The sequence below is a fragment of the Aythya marila genome, assembly GCF_965140915.1.
Source record: "Aythya marila genome assembly, chromosome: 4".
NCBI classification, from domain to species: domain Eukaryota; kingdom Metazoa; phylum Chordata; class Aves; order Anseriformes; family Anatidae; genus Aythya; species Aythya marila.
Genome location: NC_139045.1, coordinates 9,166,305 through 9,183,631, shown reverse-complemented (window position 1 = coordinate 9,183,631; position 17,327 = coordinate 9,166,305). Strand labels below are relative to the sequence as shown.

Here is a 17,327-nt window from a genome sequence, read left to right as displayed (position 1 = left end):
GGGCAGGGAGAGAGCGCTGAGCAAGTGTTGGGGCCAATATTTATAGACCACTACGTAGCAGTCCTGGAAAGAGAGAGGCGGAGAGGGAGTGAAGGAGAAATCCTGGCTGAACTGAAGGCAAATTTATTTCAGGTTTTTGTGAGTTAAGCAACATTAAATAAATCCCCCTTGTCAAGTTTAATCTTCTCTTGGCGAATCATAGCAGTCCCGCTTCACGCTATGACCAGGTGGAAGCAACAGATTTAAAACAAGACGTTTGAGGGTAAGTAATTGATTTAGTGTCATTTTTACCTCCAGCGTCCTAGCCAGCTTGCTGCTCTTTGAGGGCACACATCAGTAAGCGAGAACTCTGCTCATGTTCTGCGTACAGCATAGCGCTGCCTGCTGTGGAAGGATGTCTGGTCGGCGTGCGGTGATTTTGTCTGTGGCTGCAGAGGAATATCAGGTTGGCTCTTCATTTAGCAACGTGCTTGAAAAGGTCAGCTAGCATCAGAAAAGAAAAACACAGAGTCTACTTTCCCTGCACAGTTGAATGTGTAATGCGGGTCATTTAAAACACTAGTGCTCAGCAGTGCCTAGATTAAGCTTTAGACCATCCACTTCTTGATGTAGATAGAGGGTTGTACTTGCACAGCAATCCTGCTGTCCTATATGTACGGTTTTTAGCAGTGGAAAACAAGAAAAAAAAAATCCGGTCAAACTTTTGTTTGCTGCTGTGTTAGGTAATCAGTGTCAATATTGCAACAACTGTTTTTCTAAGGGGAGCAGGACAGCAGTTAATGGATGTTCTTACAGACCTCGGTTCTTTTATTAAAAACAAAACTGAAGGTAACAGGCTGGGGAGGTGAGTGGGTTGTTAGGAGAGGAAAATTCCTCCCCCCTCTTTTTCCTACATTGTTAAAGGTGACATAGAACACACACCCCTGCATATTCCCTGATAACAGGAGGGAAATTGAGTGTTTACAGCAAACTGCTATAACCAAGGTGCAAGAAAGATTCTCCCTCACTCGCTTTCACCCAGGCAGCTCCATACAGCTTTTGAAAAATGAACCTCTTTCCATTACTCACAGTATCTTTTTCAACAGCCTCCTGAACGCACGCAGGCTGCTGAGTTCATTAGTCTTCTTTGTTTGCATATTCTAGGGTGTAATTTTAAAAGCCAGGTTACCTAAAAAGGGGATAATTCTTCTAAAACTCTCTCCTGGCAGCAACACATGAAATCTGTACAATTCAACATTTATGTTTACTATGGTTAGCTCAGAGAAGATTAATGTGTTGCTTAAAGAACACAGCATTTCCCTGAATGAAATTTATCAGTTGACAGCCCTGGAATTACTTCTTTAAGTTAAGAAAATATAGACTTTGGCACTAGTTGAAGTTTTTTGGGGGTGAGTGGGAGGGTGGCTTGCAACTCCAGAGGGTGTTAGACACATACTGAATATGTGTTGAAAACAAAAGTGTGTTAGAATAACTTCAAGCTTGAGGTTCAGACTAACAAATATGAGGAAGTGCAAGATAGGGCTCATGTTAGATCCTTAACTTCACTTGTTAACACCAACGTTTTGCACGCACAGGGCGCGTAATGTAAGCTGCTGTCTGCTGCTTTAAGACTTACCAAGCAAAGTGTAAGAACAGCGGTGGTTTCCAGAGAAGAAAAGCAGTTTATATGAGAACCTGTAGAAAAGCGTATATACGTTTAATGATCATTATTTCCTATGTGTATCATAGGGTCTGTTTTGATTGGAGCACTTGTTATCACAGATGCTAGAAATGTTAAGAAGCTGCTCTGGGAAATGCAACAGGCAAGACAGAAATGTGTGTTATATGGACAATTAACACTAATAAAACTAATCTGCTGGGAAATTCTCTCATTATGGAATTATGGAGCTATTCCAGTATGTGAGTTTTGCTTAAAAAAAAATAAAAAATATCAGCTGTCCCTTAAGCAGTGGATTTTACAGAGGTATAGAGGACAGGACTGTTGCATTTCTTTGAGGTTTATAAATAAATGATAAATGCAAACTGAAACTTCCTGTTTTTTCCCTCTTCCTTACCCAATTTATCTATGCTGGAAGGTGATATGGGTGTTTTGTTTTGTTTTTTTTTTAATATTTATTTTTTTGTGTGTGTTTAGTATCTTGACAAAGACAACTGCTTAGAAGTGAGAGAAAGCATAGTTGTTGAAAAGGATCTTAGCATGGTGTTTTTGGACACAGTGGAATAATACACACTAGTCACAACAATGAAGCTCTGAAATGTGGACTGCACATACCCATCTGACTGCGGCCCTGACAGTTGTTGTGATTGTATTTTTCTCTATTACCATGCCTATTACTTCTATAGGCACACAAATTATTTACTATTGGAGGATTTGCATGGTCCTTACCGAGCATGAAGTGCTCTTCAGTGTAGAAGACTATGCCTCTGTGTATATCATTGCCCTGTGTTAATGTGGCTTAACTGTTGGTAAGCCACATTTATAACCAGTGACCATAAGCTACAAGTGTGTGCATTTTTGTGGAGTAGCTGGTGTATAACGTTAGCCACCCGAACTTACAGTGAGGTGGATTGTTTGCTTTCCCATATAGTTTAGTAAAACATTTTCTATTTTGCATATTCAAGTCATGTTCAAAGGACTCCATGGAGAATGATGTCAGGATTTCAGATACTGCAGTTGTCCTGCCCCAGGGAAGCAAATAGCCTCTGAGCAGAGTTTGACCTGTTCCTGAAGATCTTGATATAACTATGCGTGAGCTCTGTAGGTATTTTTGTTCTTTGTGATGGAGTTTTCTTGACCCTTCCTAAGCCCCACAGAGGGATGCTTTAATGGCATGTTAACCTACTGATCAGTGAACTCTGCGCTAATGGGTCACTGTAGAGGCAGAGATTTTCTCTCTGATAGCTGGGATTATCCATGGAAAGTCCAATTACCTGCTGGGGCTGGGGTGAGAAAAGTCACACGCTGCCCCTTTAGCACTTGTGTCTGTAGGAATTGTGACAACATTGGGTATTGCAGGGGTTAATGTTGGGGCTGTTTGGCTATTGTTAATATATGTGGGAGGGCTGTCAAGTGATTACCTGCTGAGGTGGGGGGGTGAGCTCCAAGGCTGAGAGGGGTTGAAATTTGCTCCCAGAGGTTTCACAAAACTAATGACATGGGGGGCTTCACTGGAAAGATGAGCAGATTTTATTTTATTTTATTTTATTTTATTTTATTTTATTTTATTTTATTTTATTTTATTTTATTTTATTTTATTTTATTTTATTTTATTTTATTTTATTTTATTTTATTTTATTTTATTTTATTTTATTTTTTGTGATGCCTCCCCTTATTAATTGGAGCAGGAATACAGATGTAGAAATACCTACGAATCAAAGCCCTTCCTGTTAATTGGTTCTTTTAAAACGGATCACCAGTGTTAAATTACTTGTTGTGCGGTTATTCCACTTGAAAATCTAAATTTGCTATTATAGCCTCCTTGGCTTCTGAAAACACACGAAAGTGAGCTGGAACCCCAAACAATGAATTGAATGTCATCCCTCAGAGCATCCACGTCAGGTTCCACAATCTCCCATGTGGTCGTGTTTTATCAATTAAATCACAACTAAAATGGGTCAGGAGTCAAATCCACAAAACACTTGAAGATTCGCAGTAAGAGTGTGAGTGGGTGATGGTGGGCATGGCTCTTCATGGCCATGTCATGTTTGGGGTTGGATGCAGGCAACCTTCATTGTTGCTTGAATGCCAGAGGTGACCCTGCCCCTTTGTGAGGTCATTATGAAGTCTGAAAAACATCCTGGCTTTAGCAGCTGTGTTTCCAAGGGAGATATAAACCCATGGGTTTGCTTTCATGTTGTGTTTGCTTGCTATTTAGCTTGATTTTGTGGTCCGTTTTGAGGACTCATGGTCAGAAATAGGTAATCAGGTTGATAAAACAGCTTTATCCATGCTCTGTATTCATGGGTAAAAGGTGTGTAGACTATGGCTATAGCAGCAAAAAGCAATCTTTTCATCACAGTAACTTTTACAAGAGCTTTGCTCTTTGTTTCAGGCTCTGCTTGCTAACCATATGAACTAGATTGTGTCACTTAAAATGCCTTTTTTTTCCCTCCATTTCATAAGTTAACTTTCTGTTATTTACCTTATAGGCACTGGTTACTAAATATAGAATTTCAGGGTAATTGCCCACTATTATTTTTATTTTGTGGTGTTTGCGCTCAGTAAAACAATTTCTTAGACTATATAAATGGACTGGCGTTTTGTTCACAATGTCATGTTTTAATAGCAGTATGTTGTTCACTTACAATATACTGTGCACTGATCAAAGAGGAAAAGATCCAAGCCCTACTGTCAATGAGATTATGGCTTAGCCATGGAAGTAAATGGAAAGAAAGGAAGGGGGGAATGGAGCTAGTTAATATAAAAATATGTATGCATGTAGACATGCAAAGATAACTTCTTAGAGATAGGTGTATGCCTTGGATAAAAATAACCCTTCGGGTTCTGTATGTAAGGTATGTTGCACTAATGACATATGCAATTCTTGGTGGTTTCACTGATTTATCATGGGGGAAGTGAAGAGCTGAGCATCATTTCTGATGGAAAATGATAACATGCCAGAGAGGGAGGATTGCTTATGATGCATCAGCTTTGAAGAAATTTTAATCAGTAAAGATGTCTTGGATCTGGGACTGAGTTTTCTAGTCAGGACCAGAACAACAAAGATCAATATGCCTAGTAGCAAATCCGTGATAGAGCACAGTTGTTTACAGCGAATGACTAAAATTTTATCTTGTGAATTTGCCTGATCAGGCAAATTGATTTTATCTTGTGAATTTGCCTGATCAGGAACATGTGCCCTTGCTTCCCATACTATAGCTGAGCACTTCCCATATTAACTTATTAAATAGTGAGCTTCTCAAGCTTCTGTACTCAAAACTGCTTCTCTTTGTACATGTGCTGAGGTGTTTACTGGGTTGGGGACTCAGGCTCAGGTCTCACATGTTGTGGCTCTTAATATCTTGACTATTGAGTCCTTCCGTGCCTCATCTGTTGTGAAAATTCTATTTTTGGTGTGTGAATTCCTTAATTCGGAGCAGGCTATTAGGTATTTGGAATAACATTATCTTTCCTTCTGTGATTTTTTTGAGGAAATGTTTATTGAGAGATCTTGGTTTACTGAAGAGATTTAATTTTTTTTTTTTAATAAATATTCCTGGTAATCTCTACTAAGTTTTTCTCTATTCAGATTTCATCTTGGGGCAAACTGATTCCTGGTAGTAAACATTGAATTATTTATTTCCATCTTCAGGATGGTTTCCTCTGCAACTCTTTATTCTAGTTTTATTTTTTTTTTCTTATAGGTTCTTATGTAGACACAGAAGAGAGGGCATAGAATTTACTCTTTATGCCAGTGTTGTTTCAATCATGATACTCCTCAGTGTCAGAAAAGAGTCACCTGTGTCTTTTCAACTCCACAGCTTGATGCTGATGGCTTTGGGAACTGTTCTATTGCACAGCTTCAGGCTGTGTAATGAACTTGAGAGCAAATCCAAAAGCAAAAACGGGCTTGTGGGACCAAAGAAAACTGTTTATGTTTTGTGAGTCAGTGCTCTTCCAATATTCAAGTGGGCTCTCCTTTGCCTCCCAGAAGTGATTCCACATTTTCTGTTCCTTCCCGCTTTGAATTTACAGCTGGGTATGTTCTCTTGCTAGCATGAAGGGCAGGCACAGCTCAGAAATTTTGAACCCTGTCTGCAGGTGTCCCATAGAGTGATGCTATTGGCACGATGCCATGGATATTTAAAAACTGAATTGACGTCAGAATTTACTCACTGAACGGGTAGTGAGGATCATGTTTTGCAGTTTGATTTGTATTTGCTAATTGCTACCAATCCTCTTATCATTGAATTTCCCCTTTTGCTCAGGAAACTGCAGTTAAAATAGTTACATCAACAATGTTATGTACGGGTACCAGGAGGGTACTTAATGTCCAAGTGAAACACTGCTCGGCTTGCAAGCAGGTGCACGTTCAACAACATGTGTGTTTACTGAAGACTCTATTTGTGGGCACTTAGGCCCTTGATCACTGACCTTTATCTTTTTTTTTCCCCATGCACAGGAAGTCTAGTCATATTTGAGCAAGGCTTACTCGCTTAAGCAGTGCCCATTTAGGCAGGCCAAGAATGCAGAGAATTACACATGGTCTTTTGTTAATGTTGGTTTAGAAATAACATTTGTAGTGTGAACAAACCTTTTGAGTTTTTCTTAGTCTACAGAATGAAATGTGGGCGCTTCCAGTATGAAGAAGACTCAAGCTTTCATGTCATTTTAAAAAATGTGAATTATTGGTCTAATGCTGTTCCTAATTTATTTGAAGTGTTTAATATTTGGGTTAAAAAAAAAAAAAAAAAAAGGAAAAAAGTCATTTTTAACACTTCTTTGTGGTTTACAATCAAGTTACTGAGTTCCAGTAGCCCAAGATACATCTTGATCTAGATGGAAGTTCTCATACTTTAGGAGTTCAAATGTGCAAAACCTGCTTGACCGTACAGGAAAGAAGGGTTTGAGGAAAGAGTTGGGGGTTTTAATGCACTTCAGATGCTGTATTTTATATAATGTACTTCTTCATTTAGATGCTGCCTTTGGTATTGGCTAGTCTGGGCAGACTTGACCATGGACAAACCTCAACAAAACCACAGCGCTTCAAACACGAACTGTGCAGAGGAGGAACCAGGCAACCACTCCGTGTTCCAGGAACCTCCAACCTGTTGCCTCCTGTCAAACTGGCACTTAAGAATACATTTCTCTTAGCAAGGGACAAAATATTCTGATTTTTCCCAGTCCTTTGCAGCCTGGATTGTTACTTGGCCCACAGGCCATGTCTGAAATCTTTCTCTTAAGGTCAGCATACCCTTTACTTAGGTGTTGCGCTATGTGCCAGAGCACTGAAGTGGGACCATGGTTTCTGGAAAAATTAAAATAAGCCAGTGAATCGTAGTTATTTACTGTATTTCATCCCACCTCAGAAAGCATAAGTGTAAAGTGTGATTTTTAATTAACAAGCACATTGTCCTAGTGCTTTGAGTTGGAAAATTACATATCAGTATCTAGACTGTTTAGCAGACCATTCATTCCTCCCTCCAAGCCATAAATAATATCCTTCAACTTCCTAGGAATGTTTTTCTGCTTACTTTTAGCAATCATAGGTACATACAAAGTATTAATCACAGCGGCAAAATAAATGAAGGGTGATAATCGAATAAGGCTATGCCATTTGCTAAACAGAAAAAAATTTCCATCACTCTATCTCCTCCACTTTATCACTACAGTGGCTTGTCCTTACATCCAGCAAGAGTTTTGTCTACTAACCTTGAAATGTATCTTTGTGTTTATTGTCAGGACCTTGCTGGCAAATTGAGCTTGACAATAAGATGGTAAAGGCAGGGGGAAACAGGGTGACCTGGGACACACAGTCCTGCTAAAACCTTTCAAGGTTCGTAGAGTGCCTTTTCTTTTCCAATGAATCAAATTACCAGCTGCGTGGCCAGTTCAGTTAGCTAATCATTAATGTGGGATGCGTGAATTAACAAGTTTGTAACCCTTTCTTTTGCTAATTAATTTTTGACTGTGTGCGAATACTCTTCCTCCTGGTGCTAAGTGCTTTGACTGAGGCAAGTGCATTTATGAGTGGCCAACATGGTCAAGGAGGTGGGTCCTACCATCTTTGCCCAAGTAGCTAAGCTTTTGGCTTGGCTTGGAGGGAACCAAAGAGAGTTTGTCTGCACCCTCTGGTAACCAGCAGATTTTGGGTCTGGCCTGCGTAGGTGTCCCTGGCCATCAGCCATTTGCAGCCTGGGGCAAGAGGTGCTGCTGCTACTAAGCAAGTGTGTGTGCAAGGTGAAATGCTAAACCCTGTCATTTGCTTATGAGGCTTTATACTGTGATTAAGTCCTTTCTTCTTTTGCTGAAACAAGCATTTCTCATCAGTTTGATGCATGTGTAACCTTACAGTTCTGATTGCTTTAGACATGTGGCCTGCATTGATCTTGTGCCAGTAAGAGTGGGCCTGGATAGGTGCTAGTTGTTCAGCCCCTTTCTTTCTTCATGCTAGTGGTCACCTACACGCACTGTGTGCAGGACCCCTAATGGATTGAGTGTGGCTTGAACTCAGGTTCTCATAGTGTGATAACAGAAAGAACTTGAAAGGTTTTCTCTTGTATTTGCTTGGGGATGCCTTATCTCAACTAGGCTCTAAGTCAGGTTCAGACCCGGTGCCCATCTACCCCTTGTTAAGAGCACTTTTCCTTTGTGCCCTTGGGGTCCCTCCACTCACACTGCTGCTGATTCCTATCCCAGTCATTCCCCCATGAGCTGCAGTAGCAGGGCCTGCTGGCTGTCTCTTGCTACTTTTTCCAACTGTCCAGCTTTGCTTAACAAAAAGAAGAAGAAACACACATGGTGCAAGATTTTTGCTTTATTCTATACAGAGACAGAACAAATGAACTTATACTATAATAGCAGAGATTATTCATATAGCGGCTACTTACTCAATTTCTTAAGCCACTGAGCGTAAACGTGCGTCTGTCAGTAGTCAAATAGTTTTTCTGCAGCCATTTTCAACAAAGGAAAAGAAATAGTGTACCCATTGAATGTGACTGAAAAGAGATGCTCTTTGAAATACAAGCATTTTCCCACTGTTGAACTATTCCAGCTAAGATGTTGTGGGATAGAGGAATTGTTTGTAAAGTGCATATATGGTCAGAAAAGGACTGTACAAATACTATCATCCTTCTCCAGAGATCTAAAATCTGTCTTTATTCCAAGATCTATCTGCTTTCTTTACTTCAAAAATAAATACTAATGTCTTTTTACTCTTACTGACTCTATAACGGTATGAGAAAATGAGCTGGAATCTATTCTTGGTTGGTATTCATCAACAAAATTGTTAATTGCTTTCTAATATGCTAATTTTCTAATTTTTGAGCTAGGGAGAATACAGTGTGATTTCAGATGTGGTTTGTAAAGTGGGCTGTTAGAAGAACAACTTTTTTGGTTTGTTTATTTTAAACTTTTATAAACTGAGAAAATGTACTTTGGATTCATTGTAAGATAAATATTGAATTTCAGTAAGTCACTTCTGCTTAACCACTTTTCATCCTGGACTTGCCCTACCAGGTCATTTTACTCTCATGTAGATTTTTGAATATTCATGCCAGTTAACGTCTTTACTTCTTCCACTCTCAGACCTCTTTAGGATAAACTGATACATACCACTTAAATAGCAATTTGCATTTTGAGAAGAATTTTGAAAGTCTTTGCTAATGCTTTTTTCCTGTAGTAAAATGGTAACATGCGTGTTTTTAGGATGAAAGCTGAGAGTGTGTTAAGTAACTGATTCTGGGCACAAAAGGAGTCAGTGGTATTTAACCTCAGAATAAGCAACTTGAGTGTGTAATTGACTTTCAGCTCTAGGCATATAAATGATAGGAATATATATATATGTATTATGTATATATATAGTATATTATAGTAACTGCATGTGTATATATACACATATATATATGAAAGAACTGCAGTGCAGTTATTCCACATGTATTACAGTGCTAGCTGTCAGGAGTCACTCAGGGCTTTGTAAAATGTGTCCAGGAGGAGGGATGGGCAGAGTCCTTAGGTAGTCTTTAGGCCAGATGTCTAGATCACATCTCAGTGATGCATCAAAATAGGTGGACACTTTAGACTTGGGACGTCAGCCCAAATGAACTCAAATGAAGTAAAAGTCACTATCTCTTTTCTATTTTGTGAGATATCTGTGAGATTCAGGCCATGCTTTAAGTGACAGAGGGTTGTGTTTTTGACAAGGAGCCCACTGAAGTCATCAGCAAAATTGTTCATGGGACCCCAGCAAGATAGCAGATCAAGGGTCCTGATGAAGTTTGGTGTGAAAAAGACCCTCCATTATTGCTTTTCATGAGTAGTAATTTAATGATCCATAATGATGCCAGTCATATAATTTCCATTTTGAGTGTTCAATAGACTTTTTCACGTACAATTTGTGTGACCAGATACTCAAAGTATATTTGGAAAGCTGTCTCTAAACATTAGACCTCAGTTTTATGCTCTCTTGTAAGTTGGAGCATAGATACAGTGCATGAATACTTCAACACTAATGGAAGTTCACATTTATTGAAACTATATAAGTACGCTCAAATATGTGCTATCTGATAATGTGTTCTCTCTGGTTTATGTTTCTCTTTGTCAAGGTGAGATGCTACTCCATAGTAAAGTGCTGTCTCAAAAATCAAGGCATTTCAGAAATTTCAATAACATCATTCATGGAGGAGAATATTATTTCATGTGGGCACAACTGGTAAAATTTGAGGCCCTGGTGAATGGTTTTTAAAATATTTTGCCACACAGGTCCTCAAAAGATTTATGAGAAATACTTACATTTCAGTCGTTGACAGTGTCGTGCTTGCCTTATTTATTGGTCCTGTCGTCTCTGTGCTTTTGGAAGTATCACCTCTAATTGTTCTGAATAATTGCAGCAACACCTGCTGGCAAGCTCCAAGCTGATATACTGGAAGCTTTCCCATGGTTGACGTCAGCTAAGAAACCATTTGTGTCCTTAGCAGATGTTTTTGATTTCTTTTTCACGTGGGATTTACTTTAGATCTATTCTTTTACTACAGTAAATGCCAGCCAGCTCTTTTAGGCTGTTTACCATTAGAAAATATATTAACTGGGTTACTGGCAACAAACTTATGTGGGTGTTATTTATGCGTCTTCTGTCTTATGAATTCCCTTCCTCTTCTCCATTCTTCTGTTTTACAGAAGTTTGACATTTCATATTTTTAACCTTCTAATTAAAAAAATAAATAAAAATCTCTGCATTGCTTTTAGATTAAAGGTCAACCTGATGGCGTTGGCTCTCGTTCTTGGTCTTACTCTGGTACCATCCTGAACCAATAACTTTTGCTTCCATTAGCTTTTAATACCCAGGGAACTCAGTTCCTTTATTGTTTATGTTCTGTACGGTTTTACAAATTTCTGACTACTTCCTTGCAGTTCCTTTCCAGATTTTTAAAATTATTTTTACAGTACATGTCACAAAGACGTTGGTTTTCATTAAAAAAAAAAATAATAAATAAACAATGAAAAATATGCAGATGAATGGCCCTACAATGGAAAACAGTAGACCCCTAAACTATACAGTGGTATTAATATGTACTTTGAATCTTTCTGTGCTTGGGATAATGTGTCATCGAAGTTAGAGAAAGTAATATCTTTTGACAGCATAGATTTAAATAAGTTAAAAATTCCACGTTACTTGGGACTTGGGAATGTTTGGTTCATTATTCTTTGACAGGGTAGCTATGCTAGTGAGGTGATGCCAAAATGATATTTCTTAAGTGTACAACATGGACATATGGAATGTTTCTAAAGATTTCAGACTGGACTTTGATATGTAACTGTGATGCCTACCATCTCTCCTTCCCTCTTCTGCTAAAAAATTGCTCCCTTCTTCTAGAAAACAAACAAACAACAGAAAAAAAAATCCTGATAAGTAGACTTCAGATATCACAGAATCCATGAGGGGTAAAAGAAGCCGTACTGCTTACTGAATCAAGAAAATATTTCTGCAGTGGCTGAAAACTACTAAAAACAGTATACCATCATGTTTTGCTGGGCGCCTTTATAAAATTCAAGTCTACAAAGCCCAGAGCATGTGCCCTTAGTTGCCTGTTGTCAGTGAACAGTGAGGATAGTCATCTCTCGCAAAGCTAATGAGTCTGCCCGTGTTTATTTCAGGGTGTTAACCTCACAGATCCAATGCCAGAAATCCTGGTTAAATTTCTTTTTCTTTCTGAGGTTAGTTGTTACCATTTCCTAGTTGCAGATACTCTTTCTTAAATAAAAACCTCTTCGAGGTATTCACTTTCATCCAAGAGAGGTTTGTTTGATAGTTAGGTATTCTTTGTGTGTGATCTTTTTCTACAGGGATGTTCGTCCTCTGCCTTGGAATAAACTGACAAGTAAATTAAGGAATTTCAGTGACCCAAACCATGTTACGTTACTAAAACTTAAGAGACTTTATCCTTCTGTCTTACGTACAAATTAATGTTTTCTTTGATTCTGCTTATTATTAATTATACTAAACTGACGATTTTGTCCTGTGACTTTAGAAGCATTATGGCTGCATCTACCTTGATTCAAATTTAAGTGCATTTCATCGCAGCTTGGGGAAGGAACCACTTGTGTTATGCTCAGGTTTTGTCCTACTCAAGAGTTAAGATACATGCATAAGATGCCCTGTGCTGATATATTCCTTAATACGGTGTAGTCATGAACACATTAGGTTGCATTAGTAAAGTAAATTATACACTCCTCTCTCCTCGCTCTCTCCTCAGTGCTAAGATACCAAGATGTTTGTATCAATACAGTTTACTCTACAATATACAGCCATTCTTTCTGTTGGAAAGTTGCAGTTATAATCATCTCCAGGCCTCAATTTGTGCCGTACATGGCCATCTATGTGTTTTTTTGTACCCATTCCAATCACCTGGGTCCCATTACTCCCATTTGGTTCCCATTGCATTGGCTTCCTGTCTGTGTTACAGAGTTGACTTCAATTTTTGAGCATGTAACAAAAAAGGTCTTGCATGGTCTGTATGTGCAAAAAAGTTCTCGCTATAATCCAAAACGTTCATTTAATTTCTGTGTATTTTTACTCATTGCAACATCAGTCTATGGAAGCCAGCATCAAAGTGTAAGAAAGCCTCTCAGTGCGGTTTCTCCATAGAACAAAGAATGTTTCAAAAATACCATTAAAACAAAACAAAAAACAAAAACCATAACCCTAGTTCTTAAAGAACTGAAGAAAATGTTAGAAGAGGTCTCCAACTGACATACAACTCTGTCTCAAGGTAGGATTCTTGTATACTCTAGGAACTCTAGAGAGATACTGTTCCAACCTTGTCTTAAATGGGTATTCTGCCAGCTTTACTGGTGTTTTAGACCGCATGGTATGCAACAATAATTTTGTGTTGTGCAGTGATGCCTGATGCTGAAGCTAAATTTGCTGTTCTCTTTCTCACTGGGAATTCACTGGAATTTGTGGGATGTTTTCTTCATTTTCTCAAGGACCAAAATGTTCCCCTATGCTGGCTGTAATGCTTTTTCATGCAGCAATATCAAATATATTTTCCTGTCTGATGAGAACACCATGAAGGGGATGCACAAAGACTGAGTAATTCCATAGAATCACAAAATGGATTGGAAGGGACCTTAAACACCATCCAGTTCCAGCCCCCCTTCCATGGGCAGGGATACCTACCACCAGACCAGGCTGCCCATAGCCCCATCCAGCCTTGCCCTGAACACTTCCAGGGATGGCGTGTCCACAGCTTCTCTGGGCATCCTGTTCTAGTGCCTCACCATGCTCAGAGTAAAGGATTTCTTGCTTATAAACTAAACAAGAGTAGATTTAGATTAAATAAAGCCATTCACCCTTGTCCTATCACTCCACTCCCTGACAAAGAGTCCCTCCCTAGCTTTTTTGTGGCCTCCCTTTAGGTACTGGAAGGCTGCTCTGAGGTTTTCTTTTTTTTTTTTTTTCTTCTTTCCTTTTTTTCTCCAGGCTGAACAACCCCAACTCCTTCAGCCAGTCCCTTGTTCCAGTAGTTGTGAAGTTTGTGTGTCTGTTTTTCACAGGGCAAGAAAGTAGTTGAGAGCTAGAGAGGGGTTCACTTCCATGGCCATCTAGCCTACAGGCAAATCCTTTAGCTATCTGGATGTATTTATCTCTGTTATATGCCTGTTAGGGTCAAGAAAGCAAAGGAGAAATATGGGTCTTGGATTTCATAAACTGAAATGGCTCATGGGTAGAGAGCTATGCCATAAATACTAGAAATCTGTAAATTTTTAACTTGGTTGGAAGGTGAAAAGACAAAGGCACAGCTGAAAATATTAGCTGATTAGTCTTGTGTACAAGATCTACTTAAGGAGCAATAGCACAGTACTGTATAAAAATTAATTAGAACATAGCACAGTCAGTTGTGATCAAAGAGCATACATTTATTGTGAAATATATGGTTGCTGGAGACTATTCATTTTTAATTTATTAGATTCCATAAATTGTTTTCTGATAGTTTTGGAACAGAGATATATCAAGCTTATCCACATAATACTGGCTCTGGTAACTAGCTAAGTGAATTATAGTTTTGAAGTATATGCTTACCCTTTAATAGTGGTAGATGACAGGAGTGAAACTAGAGGGAAGTAGTGCTAGTGCTTTTTCAGGATTACAAAAGCAATTCCAGTGTGGAAGAATATAGCAATATTAGTAAAAACAAAAATAAAAGCTGGTGCTACTCCTATAATGAATGAGGGATAAAGTACACGTTGGTTTCCTCTTACTGGTCTGATCCCTAGTGACTTCTCAAAGACAGAGATTTGGGAACGTGGATTGTGGTTGTCATTAAGGATCTGGACTGGCTGTATCCAAGGTGCATTCAGGATCTTGAAACGTATACAAAGTTACAGTGGAGTTTTTCTGCACTGATATTGGCCTTGATTTTTCACCAGAGACAGAACAAATCTGTCCTGTCAGAGCACATCCTCCCTAGCTGCTTGAAGTCCTGCCTTTGAAATTGCCCATACAGGTGGAGGTTGGCCCATGTGCTGCAACTCCAGCAACAGCCCCTGCTCAAGCAGACCTGTAAGGCCTTGGTTGTGTGTTGCTCTGTAGCAATGGTTCATATGGGAATGTTAAAATACAAAAAAGGTCAGTTTTGCTCACTATTTCAGTATTTATTTCTGCTTTTCCTCCAAAATACAATATACATTGTGATGAAGTCAAGGAAGATGTGAAAGTAAATTTCTATACAATTACAAATGCAGTGTAAGTTTAGTTTATAGGAATAGTGTTTGCAATAAGATGGGAGTGAGGGGAGGAATTGAGGAGTGTTCTCCCCTTTGAAAACCCTTGGTTTAATTGCACACTTCCCCTACTGTTCTCTTTTACTTTGAATCTCAGCTCGTTTTATCCTTGTGCGAATGGGATTCCTAAAAAAAAAAAAAAAAAAAAAAAAAGTCATGTTGCTGTGGAAACTAATCTTATTTATATATATATATATAACAAAAATATATATATGTATATTTTTTGTCCTTTTTCTGTGCCCTAGACTAATTAATTTTCAAGTACAGTCCTTTATGAATGTCAAAGATGATCTGGTAAAGTAGAATTAGATATTTTTTCATTCAGAAGAATCCTAAAACATCTGTTCAGTAAAGATGGTTGAAGGATGGAGAGTATATATTCTCAGAACTGTGTTTATGTATTCAGTAAAGGACGTATTCCAAACCCTTCAGGAAAGCAGCAGGATATTTTTGTTTTGAGATTATTCTGATATCTTGAGCCTTTTTTTATGTTCTTCAGAATATCTGGTAGCAATTTAAATACTAAATGCTCATTTTCTCTTGAATTTAGAAAAGGCAATGAGTTTCTCAAAAAGAAACTGACTTTTGGAGATGTCCAGGTGTGCACATCTAAATCTTGTGAAAGGCTACACAGCATCAGACTTTTGTTTTGTGAGTAAATAAACTATTGTAAATCAGCAGGCATGAAGCCAAGCTATAATAGAAGAATTTATTATTATTTAATGTAGACGGTGAATAGAATGGGTAGATTGTAATTGAAGCTAAGTGAATAATTCCAGTAAATAATTTATTCAATGAATTTATCCTGTTTTTCTACTCAGAGATTGTTTTTACTCCCCTTCCTCCTCTCCACATCAGGTTTTATAGCCCCTGAGCATTTTTTCCTCTAACCAGAAGGGTGAGGGCTCTGTTTCCTTAAGTGATGGCCACCACAGCAGCACTGCTGTTTGGTGTCACTGCGTCTCTTGAGGGCAGTCTGGTGAAGTCAGTGGGGCTCCAAGTGGGACAGTCCCACCATGGTGGCAATGCTTGCAGAGACTAGAGTATGGCCATGAGCATCGGTGCCTGCAAAAGATGTTTTTGCAGCCACTGCAGGATGTCCTCTCAGTGTCGAGTGACTACTAGCACTGCAATGGGCAACCCTTCAAGTCAAGAATTAGTTATGTCATGGGGTTTCATAGAATCATCTAGGTTGGAAAAGACCTTCAAGATCATCAAGTCCAATCGAGTGTCATGGCCACATGTCTCTTCAATTTCTTCAAGACTTAGGTCTACGGGTTCACAATTGCCCTCAAGGATCTACTTGGGACAGGTAACATGGGACTTTGTAGAGGATGAATATCATGCTTCACTTGGGTTGCCAACATCTTCAGTCTCATTTTTGTGTGTGTAGGGGGCTCTTTGGTTTTGTTTTTAAGAGCATTTTTTTTCTACCTGGATAAAAACACAGTCCTGTTAAGTGCTGTTTACAAATCACAGCACTAGTGCCATACACATTTCTTCCAAAATAAAAATAAAATAAAAGCCTGTAGTCTAAGGAAGTTGTCTACCAAGCATGAATTGTGCTATTGGGCTTTGTCTTGTGAGATTTTATTTCTGTTACTGTAGACGCTAGCATTCTGCCTCTTGGTCAGTCTGTCTAGCGTGCATGTCCTTGGCCCTGTTCTGTCCTGTTCTGCCCTTTCCTCTCATTTTCCCTCCTATCCCACTGCTTTCAAAACAGTGTTTCCAGACTTTGGAGGCTTTAATCAAATTTTACCTCTACCCAGCAGCCCATCCTTTCTCCATCATGAACTTCAACAAAAATTACTAGATGACTGTACATTCTGTCGGTTCATTTTTTCACCCCCCAGTTCTCTCAAAGGCTCAAGCTAGTCCTCCATACTTCATATAACAACAGATACAGTTTTCTATAATGTTTCCTCTTCTTATTGCTTTGAGTAGTAAGAGAGTTTCATGTCACAATAATTAATGTTCCTAATTGATATGTGAACTGGCGATCCACTAAAACAAATCAAGCTGCTGACATCCCATAGCTATTGCTATTTCAGTCTGGTTGCAAATTTAAACAGGCATCACTTCATCGGATTGCAATAGTCACAGCTTGTACAGCTTGTACTGAAGTGGATGAAGTAAGACTGGGACAGAATTTGGCCAGTAGCATGAACACGTTTGATTTTGGAGCTCTGTGCTGCTGGGCTGGGATGCAAATGCTAAACCTTTAACGAAGCAGGAGATCCAAAAAAGAAATGCTGGTGGTGCATGTTTCTCATTCTCTCCTGTGGGAGCAACAGGTTAATGTTGTGAGTGAGCAAGTCCTGCTGTGGTTATAATTTTGCCGAAATCACCCCTGCAGTTACTGGATCAAGGTAGGCAGATTTTAGTA

At 38.9% G+C, this 17,327-nt stretch overlaps 1 protein-coding gene across 3 annotated transcripts in view; it reads left to right on the top strand.

The window, feature by feature from the left end:
• The window catches only part of BMPR1B (bone morphogenetic protein receptor type 1B), a 252,010-nt gene that overhangs the window by 124,161 nt on the left and 110,522 nt on the right, over positions 1-17,327 (top strand). The window contains exon 1 of one of the 3 annotated variants that reach the window (XM_082759777.1): positions 129-262. The exons of the other annotated variants lie outside the window; for them this stretch is intronic. The gene's annotated coding sequence lies outside the window, so the exon portion shown is untranslated. Of the gene's footprint in view, positions 1-128; positions 263-17,327 lie in introns of those variants that run through there. 3 annotated transcript variants of the gene reach the window in all.